At 42.1% G+C, this 18331-nt stretch overlaps 1 protein-coding gene across 5 annotated transcripts in view; it reads right to left on the bottom strand.

Annotated features, from left to right (window-relative positions):
• The window catches only part of CSMD1 (CUB and Sushi multiple domains 1), a 2044057-nt gene that overhangs the window by 720770 nt on the left and 1304956 nt on the right, over positions 1-18331 (bottom strand). The window lies entirely within an intron of this gene.

Genomic DNA, 18331 nt, shown 5'->3' on the forward strand with positions numbered 1-18331 from the left:
GACTAACTTTAAGAAACACCCATTGATTAATGTTTGTATGGTATTAAAAATATCCAATAATTCTGTAAAAAGTCTTAAAATATTTCTCTATTTTACACATACCCATCTATGTGCACTGTGATTTTCTTCATTCACTTCAACCAAAACAACATGGCACAATGTGTTTAAGATAGAAGTAGATGTGAATAGCAGCCTCTTCCTCCGAGCCCAATGTTAAAATGTTTTGCAAAAATATAAAATGGTGTTAGTCTTCCATCTACTTATTTTTCTTTTGGTCTTTGTTTTTGGAAAATATGGTTATTCTCATAAAACCTGAAATTCTGTTAACTTTAGTGGGTTTATTATTATCAGTTTAAGTGAAATGAACATTTAAAAATTTCTATAAATGTAATTCCTAATATATTAAACGTCAACAGCGATCACGCATACACGCAAACGTGTTTGGGATTCTCAGTAGTCCTCAGTCTACAGGGCTTGAGAACCTCTGTTCCAGGCTGTAAGAGGAAACAGACAAGGAAATGAGAACCGATCTCTGTGCCAGGCTTCCTATGCAAACAGAGCATTCACACTGGTGTCATGGCTAGAATTCAGGAGTCCATGAATTCAAATAAGAAAAAAATAGACTTTTATTTCAACTAGCTTCTTTTTATTTATTTATTTGTTTTTAAGAGAGAGAGGGAGAGAGACAGACAGAGTGCAAGCAGGGGAGGGGCAGAGAGGGAGGGGGACACAGAATCCGAAGCGGGCTCAGGGCTCCGAGCTGTCAGCCCAGAGCCCAACACGGGGCTGGAACCCACGAAGTGTGAGATCATGACCTGAGCTGAAGTCGGATGTTTAACCGACTAGGCCACCCAGGCACCCTCAACTAACTTCTAACTGAAAATACGCCTCCCCCCGATTCATTTATTAGTATAGGCAACAAACCATAATAATATTAACAGGACCTGGTTACCAACAGAAAGCACAGATATTTTCTTATCACATTACACAGTTACCACAGATACCTCAAAATATAATTGTCTAATTCAGAACATCTTAGCTAATAGAGTCACCACTGCACTAAAGAAGCACCTTCATCACTATTTACAAATTCTCTTTTAAGTATGTTGATGACTGGGGGCGCCTGGGGAGCTCAGTCAGATAAGCGTCTGACTTTGGCTCAGGTCATGATCTCACGGTCCGTGAGTTCGAGCCCCGCGTCGGGCTCTGTGCTGACAGCTCAAAGCCTGGAGCCTGCTTCAGATTCTGGGTCTCCCTCTCTCTCTGTCCCTCCCCCACTCACATTCTGTCTCTGTCTCTCTCAAAAATAAATAAACATTAAAAGTTTTTTAAAATATGTTGATGACAGTAGTTCAAAACAACCAGTTTTGTTTGGTCTCCTATTATTTTATTTTATGCATTTAGAAATGATATCCTAAGAAGTTTATGCATAAACTCTTCCACACTGTTGGAGGAGACCGTTAACGATGCTCAGAACCCCTGGAAGATGAGTTTTCAGCAAGGGACACAAAGGCATGGGCGGCTGAGGAGAGCGGTGAGGGAGCCGGCAGTACCCCTGAGACTCCGGAAGGGGATTGTGTGAAGGAAGCCCAAGTGTAAAGAGTTCAGTGCTGTTGGGAAGGCCCAGCAACCTGAGGGCTGGGGACTGCCATTGGATTTGGCTACCCGGAGGACAATGGTGACTTTGACAAGAGTGTTTTCATTCCCGTGATGGGGACAGAGGCTTCACCGAATGGGCCTAGAAACATGAAGATTCTAGGTGACCAGTATAGGGATCACCTCTGAAAATTTTTTGTTGGAAAGGGAAGCAGGAAGTTAGGGTGGTTGCTGGTGGAGATTGTAGGGCCAGGGGCATGATGTTGTTTTTCCTTCTTGGGTGTGTGATAGTCTCCCCCCGACACCATATAGCAAGTCCGTGTCTAATGGAAATGATCTAGAGGAGAGGAGAACAATGCTGGTTCAGGAGAAGAGAAGGTGTCAAGCCCTAGAATCAGGACGAGGGGTGGGAGTCCGTGTACCAGTAGAGAGCCTGGTCTCAGAGGAAGCAGAGGTGGTTGCCATGGCAATTGGAGGGAAGGCAAAGGGAGATGCTTGTGCTGCTGTGTTCTTAGTGAAAACATCGGGAGAACTTGGGAGGACACAGAGACCATTGGTCTGGGAATTTCTTAAGGACTCTGACAGTATCTCAGCCACCTATCTGCCTCTAGTGGTTTTTAAAACTACATCCACAAGTTATTTAACACTCCCATCAAAAAGGGGGCCCTAATTCCCCTCCCCTTGATGGTGAGCAGGACCTCGTGACCCCCTTGTGCTAAATAGAAAGACAGTGGAAGTGATTCGTGTAAATTTGGAGACTAGGTCCCCAAAAAGACACTGCAGTTTCCTGCCTGCTCGCTCTCTCTCTCTCTCTTTCTCTCTCTCTCTCTCTCTCTCTCTCTCTCTCTCTCATTGCTCCTCTCAGGAAATTATTGGCCATGCCATAAAGCCATAAAGACCATCAATCCATCCCTGGAAAGTTGCACTGCTGTGGACTCCATGTTTGTGTCCCCCCAGAATTCATATGTTTGAACACCAACCCCCATTGTGATTTGGAGCTGGGGGGCCTTTGGCAGGGAATTAACTCATGAGAATGGAGTCCAAGAATGGGGTTGATGCCCTTACGAAAAGAGACACTAGAGAGCTTTTTCCCCCTCTCTACCCTGTGAGGACATAGAAAGAAGGTGGCCATCTGCAAACCACAGGGTATTGTCACTAGATACTGGATATGTCAGTGCCTTGATTTGGACTTCCCAGCCTCCAGAACTAGGAGAAATAAATGCTTGCAGTTTAAACCACCCAATCCATGGTATTTTTCTGTAGCAGCCCAGACTGACCAAAGCACCCACCTAGTGAGGACTTAAGGTCCCCTGACAACAGCCGTGAGGACACTGATGTGTCCTGCCAAGAGCCATGACAGTGAGCCATCTTGGAATCAGGCCATCCAGCCACAGCTGAGCCTTCAGATGGTCATAATCCTGGTTAACATCTTGACTGCAAATTTATGAAAAACTCTGAGCCGAATGACTCAGCTAAGTTGCTTCCTGTGTCCTCGCCTACAAAATATATAGAATAATCACTGTCTGTGTTTAAGTCACTAAATTTAAGGTCATTCATTAGATAGCAATACGAGTACTGTACCCAGCTGCAGCCCGTGACATTGGCCTCTGATTAAAGGCGGTCAGATGAGTTTTCACAATGGCAGAGCCACAAGTTGGCTGAAGCGTGTGGCTGGCTGTGTAGGGATTGCACACCCTCTGTAACACGTGGCTTTCTTACCATCATTTGCCTCCAGTGTTCCTGAATCTATATGTTTTCAAGAGAAGCAGGACACCTAGATACCTATATGAAATTTCTTACAAGTGTTGGCAATCATTACTTTTTTATTTTATGTCAGAGAAGCGTGATCAGCCTGTGTTTCTGATTTATGAAAAGTACAAGGTGTGCATTTACCTACGGGCTCCTGTCGAGCTAGCAGCACTGGCCTGCCTGTTTGTGCCTCCTGAGCTTTGCTCATTCTGTGCCCTCTGATGTTAATAGCAGCTCTGTGAGCACCTAATGTATTTCTTTAAATGTTTGTTTATTTTTGAGAGTGAGAGAGAGAGCCCCAGCAGGGGAGGGGCAGAGGGAGAGGGAGAGAGAAAATTCCAAGCAGGCTCCATGCTGTCAGCACAAAGCCCAACTTGGGGCTTGATCCCACGAACCGTGAGATCATGACTTGAGCTGAAATCAAGAGTCAGATGCTTAACTGACTAAGCCACTCACATGCCCCTAATGTATTTTTAAAAGTCATGTTAAGAGTCACTGCCAAGCCCTGTATCTCTGGCCCAAAGACAGAGCCCCTGTTCTCTCTGAAGTTCTCTGCCTAATGGCTGACACAGGTAACTCATTACTAACCTCTGCATTATTACCCTTGTGGATGCACATTCCGTCGGGAAACATTTTGATCTCACACCTTCAGTATTTGTGCTTATTTTTTTAATTTTATTTCTTAATGGTGTAGACCCTTTCCCTCTCACTATAAAGGTTAATACCATTTTATGTCAGTTAATACATTATTATCCCATAATACCCATTGCTATTTAGAATACTTAGCATAAAATTGTTTCATTTCAAATGGATAGTGACTTTGATGCAGTGATTTGAATGTTTTATTTTAAATTTAGTTTATCCCAGTATTTGGCTTTGATAGTTCTCGTAAATAAGAAAGCTCACCTCACAGCACGAGCCGTACAGAAACGTATTTAGCTTATTCAGCAATCTGCATCAATATCCCACCTGGACTGCAGGATTGCAATTAGTCCTGATGTACTGGAAGGAGACATGGTGGGGGAGGGGGGGTGGGGGGGGAGCTCATTTCCCTCTGAATACCTTCACACGTCTGGGCTTTTTCTCTTTCTTTTCTTTCTTTCTTTCATTAAGTTTCTTTCATTTATTTTTGAGAGAAACAGAGCATGAGTGTCTGAGAGAGAGGGAGAGAGACAGAATCCCAAGGAGGAATCCACGCCATCAGTGCAGAGCCCCATGTGGGGCTCAATCCCATGAATCTGATCATGACCTGAGCTAAAATCAAGAGTCAGAGGCTTAACCACCTGAGCCACCCAGGTACCCCATGGACTTTTTCTGTCTGACACGCTAACATGAGGCTGATGTCAGTGGTGTATTAAAAATTAAAGAAACTTAAGAAGTTGGAACCTTCTGCACTGTTTGTGGGAATGCAAAATGGTGCACTGCTATGGAAAACAGTATGGCGGCTCCTCAACAAAGTCAAGATACAGCTACATATGATCAAGCAATTCCACTTGTGGGTACATATCCAAAAGAATTGAAAGCAGAATTTCAAAGAGATATTTGCATATTTATGGTCACAGCAGCATTGTTCACAAACCAAGGGATGGAAGCAATTTAAGTGGCCATCAATGGACGAATGGATAAAAACTATGGTCTCTCCATTCAAGGGGATAGTATTCAGGCTTAAAAAGGAAAAAAAAAAGTCCTGATGCTTGCTACAATATGATTAACCTGGAAAACATTATACCTAACAGAGTAAGCCACTCAAGAAACGACAAATGTTGTACGATTCCACTTGCGTGAGGTAGCCAGTCAAACTCCTAGAAGGGCTGCACGAGGAGGAAATGAGGCTTTGGTGTTTCCAGGGACAGGAATTCAGCTGGGGAAGATGAAAAGAGTTCGGGAGATGGGTGGTGGCAGTGGCTGCATGAGAGTGTCAATTGTACTTCATACACTGACCTGCCCACTTAAACGTGGGGGAATTTGATGTTTGGTTTATTGTACTACAATTTAAAATAACAATAAAAAATTAAGGAGCCTTACTTCGTTTCTTTTAAAATAAATGTGAGCGTGGGTTTGAATATGTCCAATGGCTCTTCAGCGGAGTGATTGGGTTGTTTATCTCCCACAGTGAGAGTATCTGCTTTGGAGACCACCGCCCCACAACACTTGCAGAGTAACTTGGTTGAAAAGGAAAACAAAATTGAATCATTTCCCATGTAATCTTGCAAATCATACAATTTAAAATAACTTGAATGATCAGCCTTTAGCCATAGAGTAGAAGCATTGATTAAATGTCATATATGATGTTTCTTGAGCACTATCTGATAATTTCTCACTAATTTTTCAAATGGCATTATTCCTTTTATTCAAGATATATGGGCTGGAGCGGGACTATTTGTACCCATGGTTTTAAATATGCCATCTACTGCAGTTTTAATCATGAATCATAAAATAATGTGAATTGACATCATCAAAATATTAGTAAGAATATGAGGTCTAGCAAGAGAGCCCCACATCAACCAGCAAAGCCTCTAATCCAGAAACTGGTGATAATTCTTCACATGATCCAAGCAAGTCCACCAGAGAACTGCAATTTTAGCACTGAAATGGACAACCTTTCAGAAAATTGTATTGTTGACTATTTGGCACAGTCTTGCATGATGAGATTTACTGCCATTCAAGGTGTAAGTGCTGTCTTAAAACCACTTCAGTTTATTGAGAAACATTGCCCCGTCTTGCTTGTACAATGAAACCTTGGCTTTGGGAATGTTTTAACGCATGGGCATAAGAACGCCATGGAAGTCAATGCTGTCTTCTGGTGGACATTGGAAGAAGAATCTTCAAATCTAGCTTCCGCCCCACTCACTAACTCAGTTCTTAGGTCCTGAGGCCCAGGTATCTGCACCTTACAATAGGACTAATATCTTCAACGAGAGTAAATGCATCTCATACGCTTGGGAGTGGGGAAAGAGTTTCTCCCCAGCAAAGTGCACTGCAGACTCCATGCGGAGGGGCTCAGAGCCCCGGATGGCTGTGACCAGACCACACCAGCACCATCAGGCTTCATGATAACATACCTGAATTCACCAGTATGTCTTTGTATAGGAGAATAGGCAAGACACAGGGGGTTATCTAAAGACAGACAAACCTTCCTTAAACCATTTTTCCAGGATCTCCTATCACTTCTCCCATCACTGCTCAGAGGAGCAGGATCTCTGGTCCAGGGGCTTCAGGCACGCCTCGCTGAGGTCCATTCTGTCCATCCTATTCTCCAGACTTTGTTCTTCCCTTGCCTATGAGACACTTTCTTGTTTTACAAGTGGATCTACTTGGAAGGAGACCATGTGGTGATTATATAGCTTCTAGTATTTTCGTTCCCTGAAACCATGCTTCCACCAGAGAAGCTGATAACATGACTTCCCGTTTGTGTCTTTGGCTACCGAAAAGGTTAGATTAGAGGGGGGCTGTCTTGATCATATGGACTTACTTGCATTTATGGCCCCTGACTTGGTAATTTCTCTGATGTCCCTTTGATAATTAGTGGGATTCACTTGCTCTGGGCCTGACCACCACCGAGCACCAACTGAGCCAATCTTTGGGTATTGAGAGCAAAGAATTTCATCCATGATAGCTTTTTAGATGCATTCTCCTTCTACGGACTGATTTTTACTCTGGCCATGTGTTAGTGGCAGGGATAATTATTGATACTTTGCAACCACCAGGGAATGGCCTTGCATGCTATATGCTCTCAGTACCTACAAGTGCACCTTTCTACTACCTCGTCGTCCAAAAAGCCGTGATTTCCTTCTGAGGCATTGACCTTCCCTGGCATTTACTATCCTCATCAGGAGGCGCTGCCCTTATTCCATTTTGCAGACCCAGGAACTTTTCCAGTGTTCCATGTTGATAGAAAGCTGCTAGGACGTCACTCAGAGATGAAGCTCTTAACCAAATATTATGACATGTTCAAAAACAACACAGTTATATGCTGGATATTAAAAAAATATGCTAGAGGTGATAAGAGAAAGTGCTTTTAGCTATTATAATAGGTAGAATAATTTACTGCCTCAAAGTCTCATTTCTTGCCAAGGGTTGCTGTTGTCTTTATCTTTTTAGTATGGAAAAATTATTTAAAACATAAACACAATTACAGATAAAATGTTATTGAACCCACACATAACCACCATTCACCTGCACTTACTACCAATACGTAGCTATCCTGTTGGTTACCTATATCCTTCCCTCCCAACCCACGCTACTTTGAAGCAAACCTCAGGCCATAAATTCATAAGTCTACAGATATTTCAGTGTACATCTCTAAAAGATTAAGGTGCTTTTTAAAATGAATGACTGCAATACAATGATCACATGGGAACTCACAGTAATCTCTTAACATCATCAAATATCCATCCACTATTCAAATTCTTCTAATTACCTCATTTTTAAAATTAATTACCCATTCAGGACTCAAATAAGGCGCAGCTATTATAATTGGTTTTTATGTCTCTGAAGTCTCTTTTAAACTTCTGTACGTTCTCTTTTTGTTTCTTCCCTGCCCATCCAGCTTACCTTCACTTAGTAAACAACATGAGCAGTGTGTTATAGAGTCCCACATGTACACCTTGCTAATCATAGTACTGTGCACATCTTTGGTATGTTTCTCTGTCCTTTGAGTGTCCTTAAAATTGTCAGTCAGATAAAGCCTTGATAAGATTCAGGTTCGATTGTCTGGCCAGAACTCGGCATAGAGATGTTTTGTGTTTCTCACAGGAAGCACGTGATGTAAGGCTTGTCTTTCCTTCTGTGACTTTAGGAGCTATTGACGACCATTATGCAGGTCCATTATTTCGTTAGGGACTAAAAAAATGCTGATGTTCTTTCTCCCAGCCAGACTAGATATCATCACAACCAGGTTCATTGGTGTTGGGTTTCTGAATATGAGCTTGGGAGTGTCACAAATCAATATTAAATTTGGGTTCTGCCGCTTAATGAATGGAAGGTCCTTGTTTCTGTTCCTCTCCACATTGTAATGCAAAATGGTATAATATTCCTATTAACCTCCAAAGGCCACTATTGTGAAGATTGTATGAGATGATGCTCACTTAATTTTCGTTCCTTCAAAAACGAATTCTGAAACAAGGAGTTAGAGGCGGTGCATTCACTTGGGAATGGTCCTGGGGAGCATGAATAAAGGAATGGGAAGGTTGAACAAGAAAGGAAAAAAGATATTCCCTGATGAAGGAAATACCGCTTTGCGCACATGGCCCTCAATTCATCAGGGTTCCTGTAGGGACCCCTGAAGCATGAGCCTGTGCGCAGATCCGGGCTGGAGAGATTTACCCTCCAATGCCTTCCTCTCCTTGGGTGATGGGGCCCTATATTCCCAGCACTTCCAGGCTGCTCTGTGCTGAGTGAGCTCCCAGAGCAAGAGAGCAAAATCTCCAGCCAAGAAGCAGAAGAGGAGCTTGAGGAGAGTTCCATCCCTACAAGAACTTCTGACCTCAGCTGCAGGGACATTCAGATGTAGGCTGAAGGACTATGAGGGCTTCAACAATGGCTTCTCCATACATGTAAAACACTCCTTATAGATCCTGGCACACGAGAAAGGCTACCTTAAGCTTGCTTTCCGTGATGGTTTGTGTATGAGGGGGTTCAGAACAAGCCATCCCAAAATATGCCACTTTGACATATTGGTCGTTTTAAGTTGAAGGCACCTGAAAAACAGCAGACGCAGGATGGGCTGTCTGACCACTCTCTTTCTACCTGAAAGCAAGTCGTGAAATTTCCCATGAGGACGGTCCCTCTCTGCACCAGGAAGAGACCAGTCTTGTCACTGGGACAGTTACAAACAGACCTATTGAGATAATTTTTATTGTTCCCTCGCTCCCCTTGTATATTTCAATCCCTGCCCACACTTTACTGCCCCTAGGGCTTTGAACCTCTTTTCCTTTATCTTGTTATTTCTCCACAAATTTTTCACTCTTGGTTTAAAAACGTTTATAAGCTTTTGGTCCTAACCGCTTTTTTGAGTTTTCAGTTTTCCTATGAAGGCTCCCGAATGCACATATTAAATAAAATGTGTGTGCTTTTCTGCTGCTCATATGTCTCATGTCAGCCTAATTCCCAGCCCTCAGTTACAGAACCTAAGAGGGTAGAGGGAAGTTCTTCCTCCCCTACACATAGCTATATTTATTATAGCTGGTATGAGCTCTAGTGCATCACATTACTTGAAAGAATACTTTTGGGGGGGCTGGTAACATATGGGAGGGTCTTTCTAGTATTCTTGTAATATCACAGATTTAAAAAAAAGTATCGGGGTGCCTGGGTGGCTTAGTCGGTTAAGCGTCAGATTTGGGCTCAGGTCATAATCTCGCAATTCAAGCGTTCGAGACTCGTGTTGGGCTGTGCTGAGAGTTCAGAGCCTGGAGCCTGCTTTGGATTCTGTGTCTCCCTCCCTCTCTGTCCCTCCCCTGCTCTCACTCTCTCTCTCTCTCTTTCTCAAAAATAAATGTTTTTCTTTTAAAAAGTATTGGGTTGAAATTCACATAGCATTAATAGTTTTAAAGTGAACAATTCAATAGCATTTAGTGCATTCACAGTGTCGTCAACCACCACGTCTAGTTCCAGAATATTTCCATCATTTCAAAGTAAAGCCCCTTCACCACTGAACAGCGTCTCTACATTCCCACACTGTCCCCCCCGCCCCTGGAGACCACCAGTCTGCATTCTCTCCCACGGGTTTATCTCCACAGACAGATTTTACTGAATGCCTGCCTGTGAAGGAAGGAGATAGAGGACTAACAAATCTTAGTGGAAGTATAGTCTAGCACAGGAGGGAATGTTGGTGAGAGGTGGGGACCCACTAGCAGATGCACAGTAATGGCTGGCAGCCACAGTCCCTTGCAGGGAAACTGAAACCCGCCGCCACAGGTGAGTGCGTCATGGATGAACACATACACCGACACGGACAATAGGGCTGGGGGAGAGTCCGGCTCTTCAGAACTTAACGCGGGATTATTATGTGAGTGTAAACCTCAGGAACAAAAACTATCACCGGAAATACGTGTTGGAAGAAACCAGAAGTTAGAATCATGACCACCAAGCCAGCGCGAGTGAAGGAAGCACAAATCGTGGGTGCGTCGAAGTTATTTATAAAGCACAGAATTTATATGTGCAGAGTATGCGGATGGAATCAGATACTCAGCACTAACAACAACGACATTCGTTGTGCGCTTATATTTTAGACATGAAGCGTTTCCTCGATTTCTCACAACCCGTGAGTAGATTTCCATTATCCCTGTTTTGTAAGTAGGGGAACTAAACCTCTCAGCGAGTAAGTGATCTGCCAACATTGTTCAGCTCCCCTGAGGAATAACTGAGGTTCGCGACCAGTCAGCTGACTCCAAACCCTTGCTCTTAATGAACTTGGCGGATAGTTAAAGAACAATAGTAATATTATGGGAGTGCACAGTGTACATTGTCTAAATTTGTTTCAGACTAATTGTATCAGCTCATATGGAACCCTCTTTTGTCTTCAGGTCATTGGATGAGTTTCCGTTCCCAGGGCCAGAAACACTTAAAAATGGATACCGCCGGGGAAAGAGGGCCAGGGAGGACACAGCTCCCACTGGAAGCTCCAGGCACAGCCCTGAGTGAGGGTCCCCTGTGGTGGTTGCCCTGGGAACAGGAGTCTCCAGGAGGACATTAACTCTATCCTTTCGCACTTTTGCCTGAGGCCGCCTTGCAGGGCAAAAACTTGAGAACAAGCTGCACTAATCTTTAGGAAAGCTTAACCTTCTGCTGAAATAACCTTGAGCAAGTCATTTAACCTCTGTGAATTCCGGGCTCCTGGTCAATAAACTGATGAGGTGGGCTTTCCAAGGATTTTTTCAGCCATTCCTTTCAATGACGTTAAAAACAAGCTAGTTTTACTAGAGCAAGTCATTTCTCAGGATAGCTGCTTAACCAAGAAAATAAAAGAGAATCATAAACCCAATGGTGATAAATGGGCAACATTTCCTGGAAATCTGAAAACTTAGAGCGCTCCATACAGACGCTGGCTTTATGCTCTGGGAGTCCGCCATGAAAACTGTGTTTCAGCTCCCTTCATGTTTTTAAGAGCTTTTTCATTTGTTTGCTTGTTAGAGCTAAGTTAGATCCTGAATTGATTTTTTTTTTTAAGATAGAAAGAAAAAGCAGATAAAACATACTGCCAGATAAACTGAACTTTCAAGAATGAAATCTAAAAAGCCAAACGCTGAAATACCAGGATTAAAGCAGAGTCCCAGGGATTGTAAGTGATGCCCCACATTCAGGCCCCTTATCTGACCACACATGCTGGTCCAGAGAGTGATTCAAAATTATTTTGAAACTTATTGTAAACTGAGAAACATATCGTAGAGTTTATTTGTTTATTTTTACTCACAACCTGGTTCAGGTAATAGAGAGTTTTTTAAAATCTGTTTTTGGTCAAGTGTGTGTGTATCTACTGATGTGAGCATGTACATCTATGTATGTATATGTGTGTAGGATAATGAAGAAACTCAGAAGTATATACAAGCTGTTTAAGAGAAAGAATGTTAATGTTATTATTGGGTTCCAATGCATTAAATTAATATTTAATAAAGATAATTATTTAAGACTATGACACTACTGATCTACTGCTTAAAAAATTTAATCGATGTGTGTAATGGGAAGGCTGCATTTCACGTTGAGGGTTGGAGGCCTCAGTTTTGTGTTCAGCCCATAATTCCACATCTCCCCGTGTTATACGTGGTGTCTGTGACACCTCCGTCTATGCTTGGTGCTCAACAGATTAGCAAAGACTGTTGGACAGCGTAAGAACAGGTTTGCCCCTGACTTGAAACACTGGTAATACTGCTCCATATAAAAGTATCTTCTGTAGTAGTCTGCCTAACGCTGCTGGCCGATCTTTGGGAGTCAGATCTCCCGGCCCACTACAATTGGGGGGTGAAAGGATGATTGCAAAGATACACTGCACCTGGCTTCTACCATGACGATAGGTCTGGAGCAGCTGCTGGCAGAGTAACAGCAACACGCTCTTCAGCAATCTTACCTTTGCTGTTAGACACAGAACTCTCCAATTACTTTGCTTAGCCCCGCAGTATGACCTCTGTTCTCATTGCAAGAACTATCACTCCCCAGTGGTGCGTAATATGCGGGGAAGGAGGGAAATTATGTCTTTACTTCCTAGAACAGGCAGTATGGGTATGAACGTGAGCAGTGATAAGGAAATACAGTAGCAACTCTGGCCCTGTGGATCCACGGTGCACCTGCATAGATCTTGCCGATAAAGAGTGTCCCTCAGTTGACACATTCACAGGTCAGACCTCCCTTGAACAGGGCATGTGTTAACTGACATATTGTCAGTGGTTCCTTAATGTTTTCTTGCCATCTTTGAATATTGAGTGACAGACATCACTCAACAAGGATCCTACAATTGACTTCTATATAAAGCTTTAAAAAAATGCACGTTGTGTGAATATTGACTCACAATTGCTAACCCTAGGATTTGATTTTAGAATGCATCTAGAAACACTTATATGTGATGGTTAATTTTATGTGTCAACTTGACTGGCTAAAGGAGACCCAGATAGCTGGTAAAATATTACTTTTGGATGTGTCTGTGAGGGTGTTTCTGAAAGAAATTAGCATTTGAATTGGTAAAGTGAGTTAAAAAATGTATATATATGTGTGTATATATATATATATATACCTACACATTTTTTAACTCACTTTACCAATTCAAATATATATATATATATTTATCTAGTATATATATTTATCCAATCTAATATATATATTTATCCAACTCAAATATATGTGTGTGTATATATATGTGTGTATATGTATATATGTGTGTGTGTATGTATGTATGTATATATACATGTATATATATATATATATATATATATATATATATATACACATATATCTCCTCATCAATGCAGATAACCATCATCCCACGTGAATAGAACAAACAGTTGGAGGGAAGGCCAGTTGGCCCTCGCTTGGCAGGACACCTGTCTTCTACTATCCTCAAACGTTGGCAACTCCTGGCTCTCTTGAACAGAATGTCACACTGGTTCTTCGTTCTTGGTCTTCCAGCTTGCAGATGGCAGATCATGGGAACTTGGCCTCCATCGTCGTGGGAGCCAATTCCTATAATAAGTCAGTCAATCTATCTATCTATCAATCTATGTATCTATCTATCATCTATTTATCTATCATCTGTCTCTTTGGTTCTATTTCTCTGGAGAACCCTCACAAATACATCATACAATATTTATTTATTTAAAGTGCAAGTGGGGGAGGGGCAGAGAGAGAAGGAGAGAAGAGAACCCTAAGCAGGTCCATGCTGCCAGTGCAGAGCCCAACATGGGGCTTGATCCGAAGAACCATGAGATCATGACCTGAAGTAAAATTAAGAGCTGATTGCTCAACTGACTGAGCCTCCAGGCGCCCCAATGCAACATGTTTTAAAATGTGTTACCATGTATATGTTCCGGTGTGCAAGAGTATTGATTCTATCCAGCCCTAGAGTAAAAGACAAGTTCTGCATTTTTTTAGTCACAGATAATGCTTATACTGAAGAAGAAGAAGAAGAAGAAGAAGAAGAAGAAGAAGCAGAAGAAGCAGCAGCAGCAGCAGCAAAAGAAGAAGAAGAAGGAGAGTCAGAAGAGCCCAATTCAGCTCTTGGAGCTGAGAGTTTAACTCTCTCCATGGGCAGATTTAACCTCCTGGTTCCCTGGTCCACTCAGCGGAGAAATGGTTTATACCTTGGACAAGCCTGCTTTCGGTATTAGACACATGGACAAAGGAAAACACTTAGAAGAAGGACGAGCACAACGTTAGCCTTATGATAGTACTACAGATAAAATGCGAGCTCTTAGCTAATCTTGGAGATAATTTATAGTGATACTTTCTGTCACTACTCATGTTGAAAATATGTATTAATTTCCTAATTTATATCCATCCTTGTTCTAAGTACTGAAAATACAATTGTAAATAAAACAGACAAAAATCCCTTCCCTCTTACAGTTTTCTTTCCAAGGCAAAGAGATAAACAAAAGGCAAGTAAATGAGTAAAATATATGGGTTTTCAGTGGGAATAAGTGCTTTGGGTAAAAAAAAAAAAAAAAAAAAAAAAAAAATAGGGAAGGAGAAGAAATTCAAAGAGCTAATTTGCAGTGGACATGAAACTAGTTCAATAATACAAACCCCGTGTGTCAAGCACTATATGCTTTCTACATACCTTAGACCATTTTAATACCCATAAAACCCTCCCACGCCACTGCATCTTGACGTGTTCATAAAACGTTGATAGTGGTTCACATTAGCTGTATCATTCTCTACGTGCATTAACACAACTGGTTTTTCACCACCATTTTGAAGAAACAAAATTTGGAAGTATCCCATCATTCCCTAATGAAAAGGATGGGTAGGTAAGTAATGGGTTTGTCAAATGATGGAACATTTCTTAGCAGTTAAAGATAACAACACAAATATTCCTCACTCTTTTTTTTTTTTTTTAATTTTTTTTTTTAACGTTTTATTTATTTTTGAGACAGAGAGAGACAGAGCATGAACGGGGGAGGGGCAGAGAGAGAGGGAGACACAGAATCGGAAGCAGGCTCCAGGCTCCGAGCCATCAGCCCAGAGCTCGACGCGGGGCTTGAACCCACGGACCGCGAGATCGTGACCTGGCTGAAGTCGGCCGTTTAACCGACTGAGCCACCCAGGCGCCCCCAAATATTCCTCACTCTTAAGGACTGAGAAGAATTTCAGACCCAGTATATCTGCCCCCTTCTCCTAATTACCACCCTGGGCCCTGCTTCCTGTCACCTCCAGACCAGCCCGATGGTCTGGCTCTGTCAGAGCCAAACCTCCTCCTTCCCTAGACCTTGGAGCCTTTATGCCTTGCTTCTGGAAGCTTCTCAAGAGGGGAGCTTGGACTTCAGATTCATCTTGACCACTTAGTGATGACTTTGTGCACATATCTGCTTTGGCCCAGCTTCAGTTCCTCGTGGGTAGAATGGCAACTGTATAAACAGGCTTTGTCAGGGCACCTGGGTGGCTCAGTGGGTTCCACATCTGACTTCGGCTCAGGTCATGATCTCCTGGTTCATGGGTTCGAGCCCTGCGTTGGGCTCTGTAATGACAGCTCAGAGCCTGAAGCCTGCTTCACATTCTGTGTCTCCCTCTCTCTCTGCCCTTCCTTGCTTGCACTCTGTCCCTCTTTCCCTCAAAAATAAGTTAAATGTTAAAAAAAAAAAAAAAAGAAAGAAAGAAACAAAAACCAGGCTTCTTCATGGTTCTTCTGTGATAGTCCTTCTGTCTTATAAATGCGTGTAGGAACAGTGTCACATGACGGACAAACTCTAAGTCATATTGGGTTGTTCTCTATGAAGCATGGCATGGGACATTTCCTCCCAGGGTCTGTTTCACAGAATTATTTACATTAAATAATTATGTAACTTACTGTAGTCACATACTCTATTTTGACCTTCCATTGGATGGGAGCAGAGACTGTTGCTGTAATAGAAATTGCATTTCCTTTACCTGTGTGCTGCTGTCCTTATCACAAACAACGGCTATCTATAGAAATAATCATTGATTTTTTTTTTTTTTTTTTTTTTGCTCTCTCGAGATAAGCCGATTAGTAGTAATGAACTGTGTGTTTATCCCCCTAAAGTAGGCTGGTGTGATTTTCTTCCGGGGGGGAAAAAGATATCATCTTGCCGTGAACCTAATTTTCTTAATTTGACCTTCTGGATCTCAGTCCTCATGGTAAATTGTATTTTTTAATTCCTAGAACTATTTTAGTAACAAAGAAGTTGGAATTATTTTAGCATTCCATGAAAGGGCTCCCCTGTAATTTTTAAATGTCATCTTTTTGTGACTGCCTGTTGCCACACTCCCACTACTGATTCTCACATCTTTTATTGACACTGTGACTGGTTTATTTTTACCAACCTCCTTGCATAGAATAGTACTTTTCCTCTTAAGTCAATCCAAGATTCTGCCAACAGAAAGTACCCTCTCGGTTACTAAGATTTTCTTAAGCTACTTTGTTTGGATGCCCCACAGTCTCTTCACCCTGTCCGGGAAAATCAATGACACTTTCTCCTTTTCAGGTCTCTGACTTCTGAATTTAGGCAGTGGTATTTAATTAAAGATTCTTTGCCAGCATTCACTTTACCTCCTATATTTGCACAGGAGCGCTTGAAATCAAAGGAGAGAATTAAAAAGAAAGAAATAGCCAAGATGGTAGTCTTGAAAACTAAAGAAACATAGTCCATTTAGTCTTGTGTCAGCCTGTAGTTCATCTTTGCAAAGTGAGACTTTCCTTGAACTCCGATGTTGCTTTTTAATACAGTAGGTAGATGACTGTGGCGGGAAATTTTCATCAGAAACAACTAAATGACCTGCGAAGACTGCAGAAGAACAAGGTGATAGACTAACAAAACGCAGGTGAGCCGTATCTCCCTTGCTGCTGTTTATGTGTTCCCCACATTACGGTCAATGATCACTATAGCCTCCTTCCATTACCGTTACAGACTCTACCAGACACATTTATTTATGAAGTACATGTAGTAGATACGTGTACGGAAACGTTAGCTCTTTTGTTCTCCTGGTTCAATAAATACAGAAATAGATTTGATAATGTTGTCAATTTTACACTATTTACAAAACAAGAGCGCAGGGTATTTTCAGGGCAGTGAACCTGGTCTAGATGATGCTTTAATGGTGGATACGTGCCTTTATACATTTGTCCAAGCCCGCAGAATGTTCTACACCAAGAGTGAACCCTAACAATGATAATGGGTGATAATGATGTGTTAGTGTAGGCTCATCGATTGTAACAAATGTACCATCTGGTGGGGGATGTTGATAATGGAAGGGGGTGGCTGTGTACCTGTGGGAACCGGGGGAACGTGAGTCGTTTCTATACATTCTGCTCAACATTGCTGTGAATCTAAATGTACTCCAAAAAATAAAGGATTTAATTTTAAAAATGGAGAGAGAGAGAGAGAGAGAGAGAGAGAGTGAGCACCCTAAGAAGAAACACGAATACCACACTGGCAAGTAGAGAAGAGTCTTAGTTGTTTTTACGTGTATTGTTCATATTTTAATACATCTTACAATGTATACACACAGGGCCTGGGCTTCAATAACTATAACTGTATACTGTTTTCATAAAATATGCATGGTGGATATCACAAATTTTATTTCTTTCGAACTTGGGTTGAAGCTAATAGTTGTAGCTAATGAATTATTTAAATTGGAATTTGATCATGATAACCAGAAATGCAGCTATGGGTCTCTCAGACAAAGATGAATTAGCAGCCCCTTTCAGGAGCTGTATGCTCTGTCATGGGAAAGTGGCAAAAAAGAACCCTCAGATGATACTCGTCGCTCAGCATGAGCTAAGAGAGATTGAGCCTGAGATGATGCAGCAGAGCTAGGTCAGAGGACTGAACTCAAATGACGGTACAAAAGATGTGATGAGTCTGGTCATCAACTCTAATTCCAAAGACAGAGACAAATTCAAGGGGCCTTGAATAAGATAACACATGTGAATGGAGTGGACATTCTTTTTTTTTTTTTTTTTTTTTTTTTTTTTTTTTTTTCAACGTTTTATTTATTTTTGGGACAGAGAGAGACAGAGCATGAACGGGGGAAGGGCAGAGAGAGAGGGAGACACAGAATCGGAAACAGGCTCCAGGCTCCGAGCCATCAGCCCAGAGCCCGACGCGGGGCTCGAACTCACGGACCGCGAGATCGTGACCTGGCTGAAGTCGGACGCTTAACCGACTGCGCCACCCAGGCGCCCCTGGAGTGGACATTCTAACACACGGCAGCTATGCTGTTATGCGTGAGGCCATTTTTGCGTATAGATACTGGTAAGTGATGCGTATTTTTGGAAATTTTACCACATTAATAATTATATGTTCTAAAACTCTGTGAAGCCTCAGCA

This window comes from Puma concolor, chromosome B1 (genome assembly GCF_028749965.1).
Source record: "Puma concolor isolate L17-30 chromosome B1, mPumCon1.1.hap2, whole genome shotgun sequence".
Classification (NCBI taxonomy): Eukaryota; Metazoa; Chordata; class Mammalia; order Carnivora; family Felidae; genus Puma; species Puma concolor.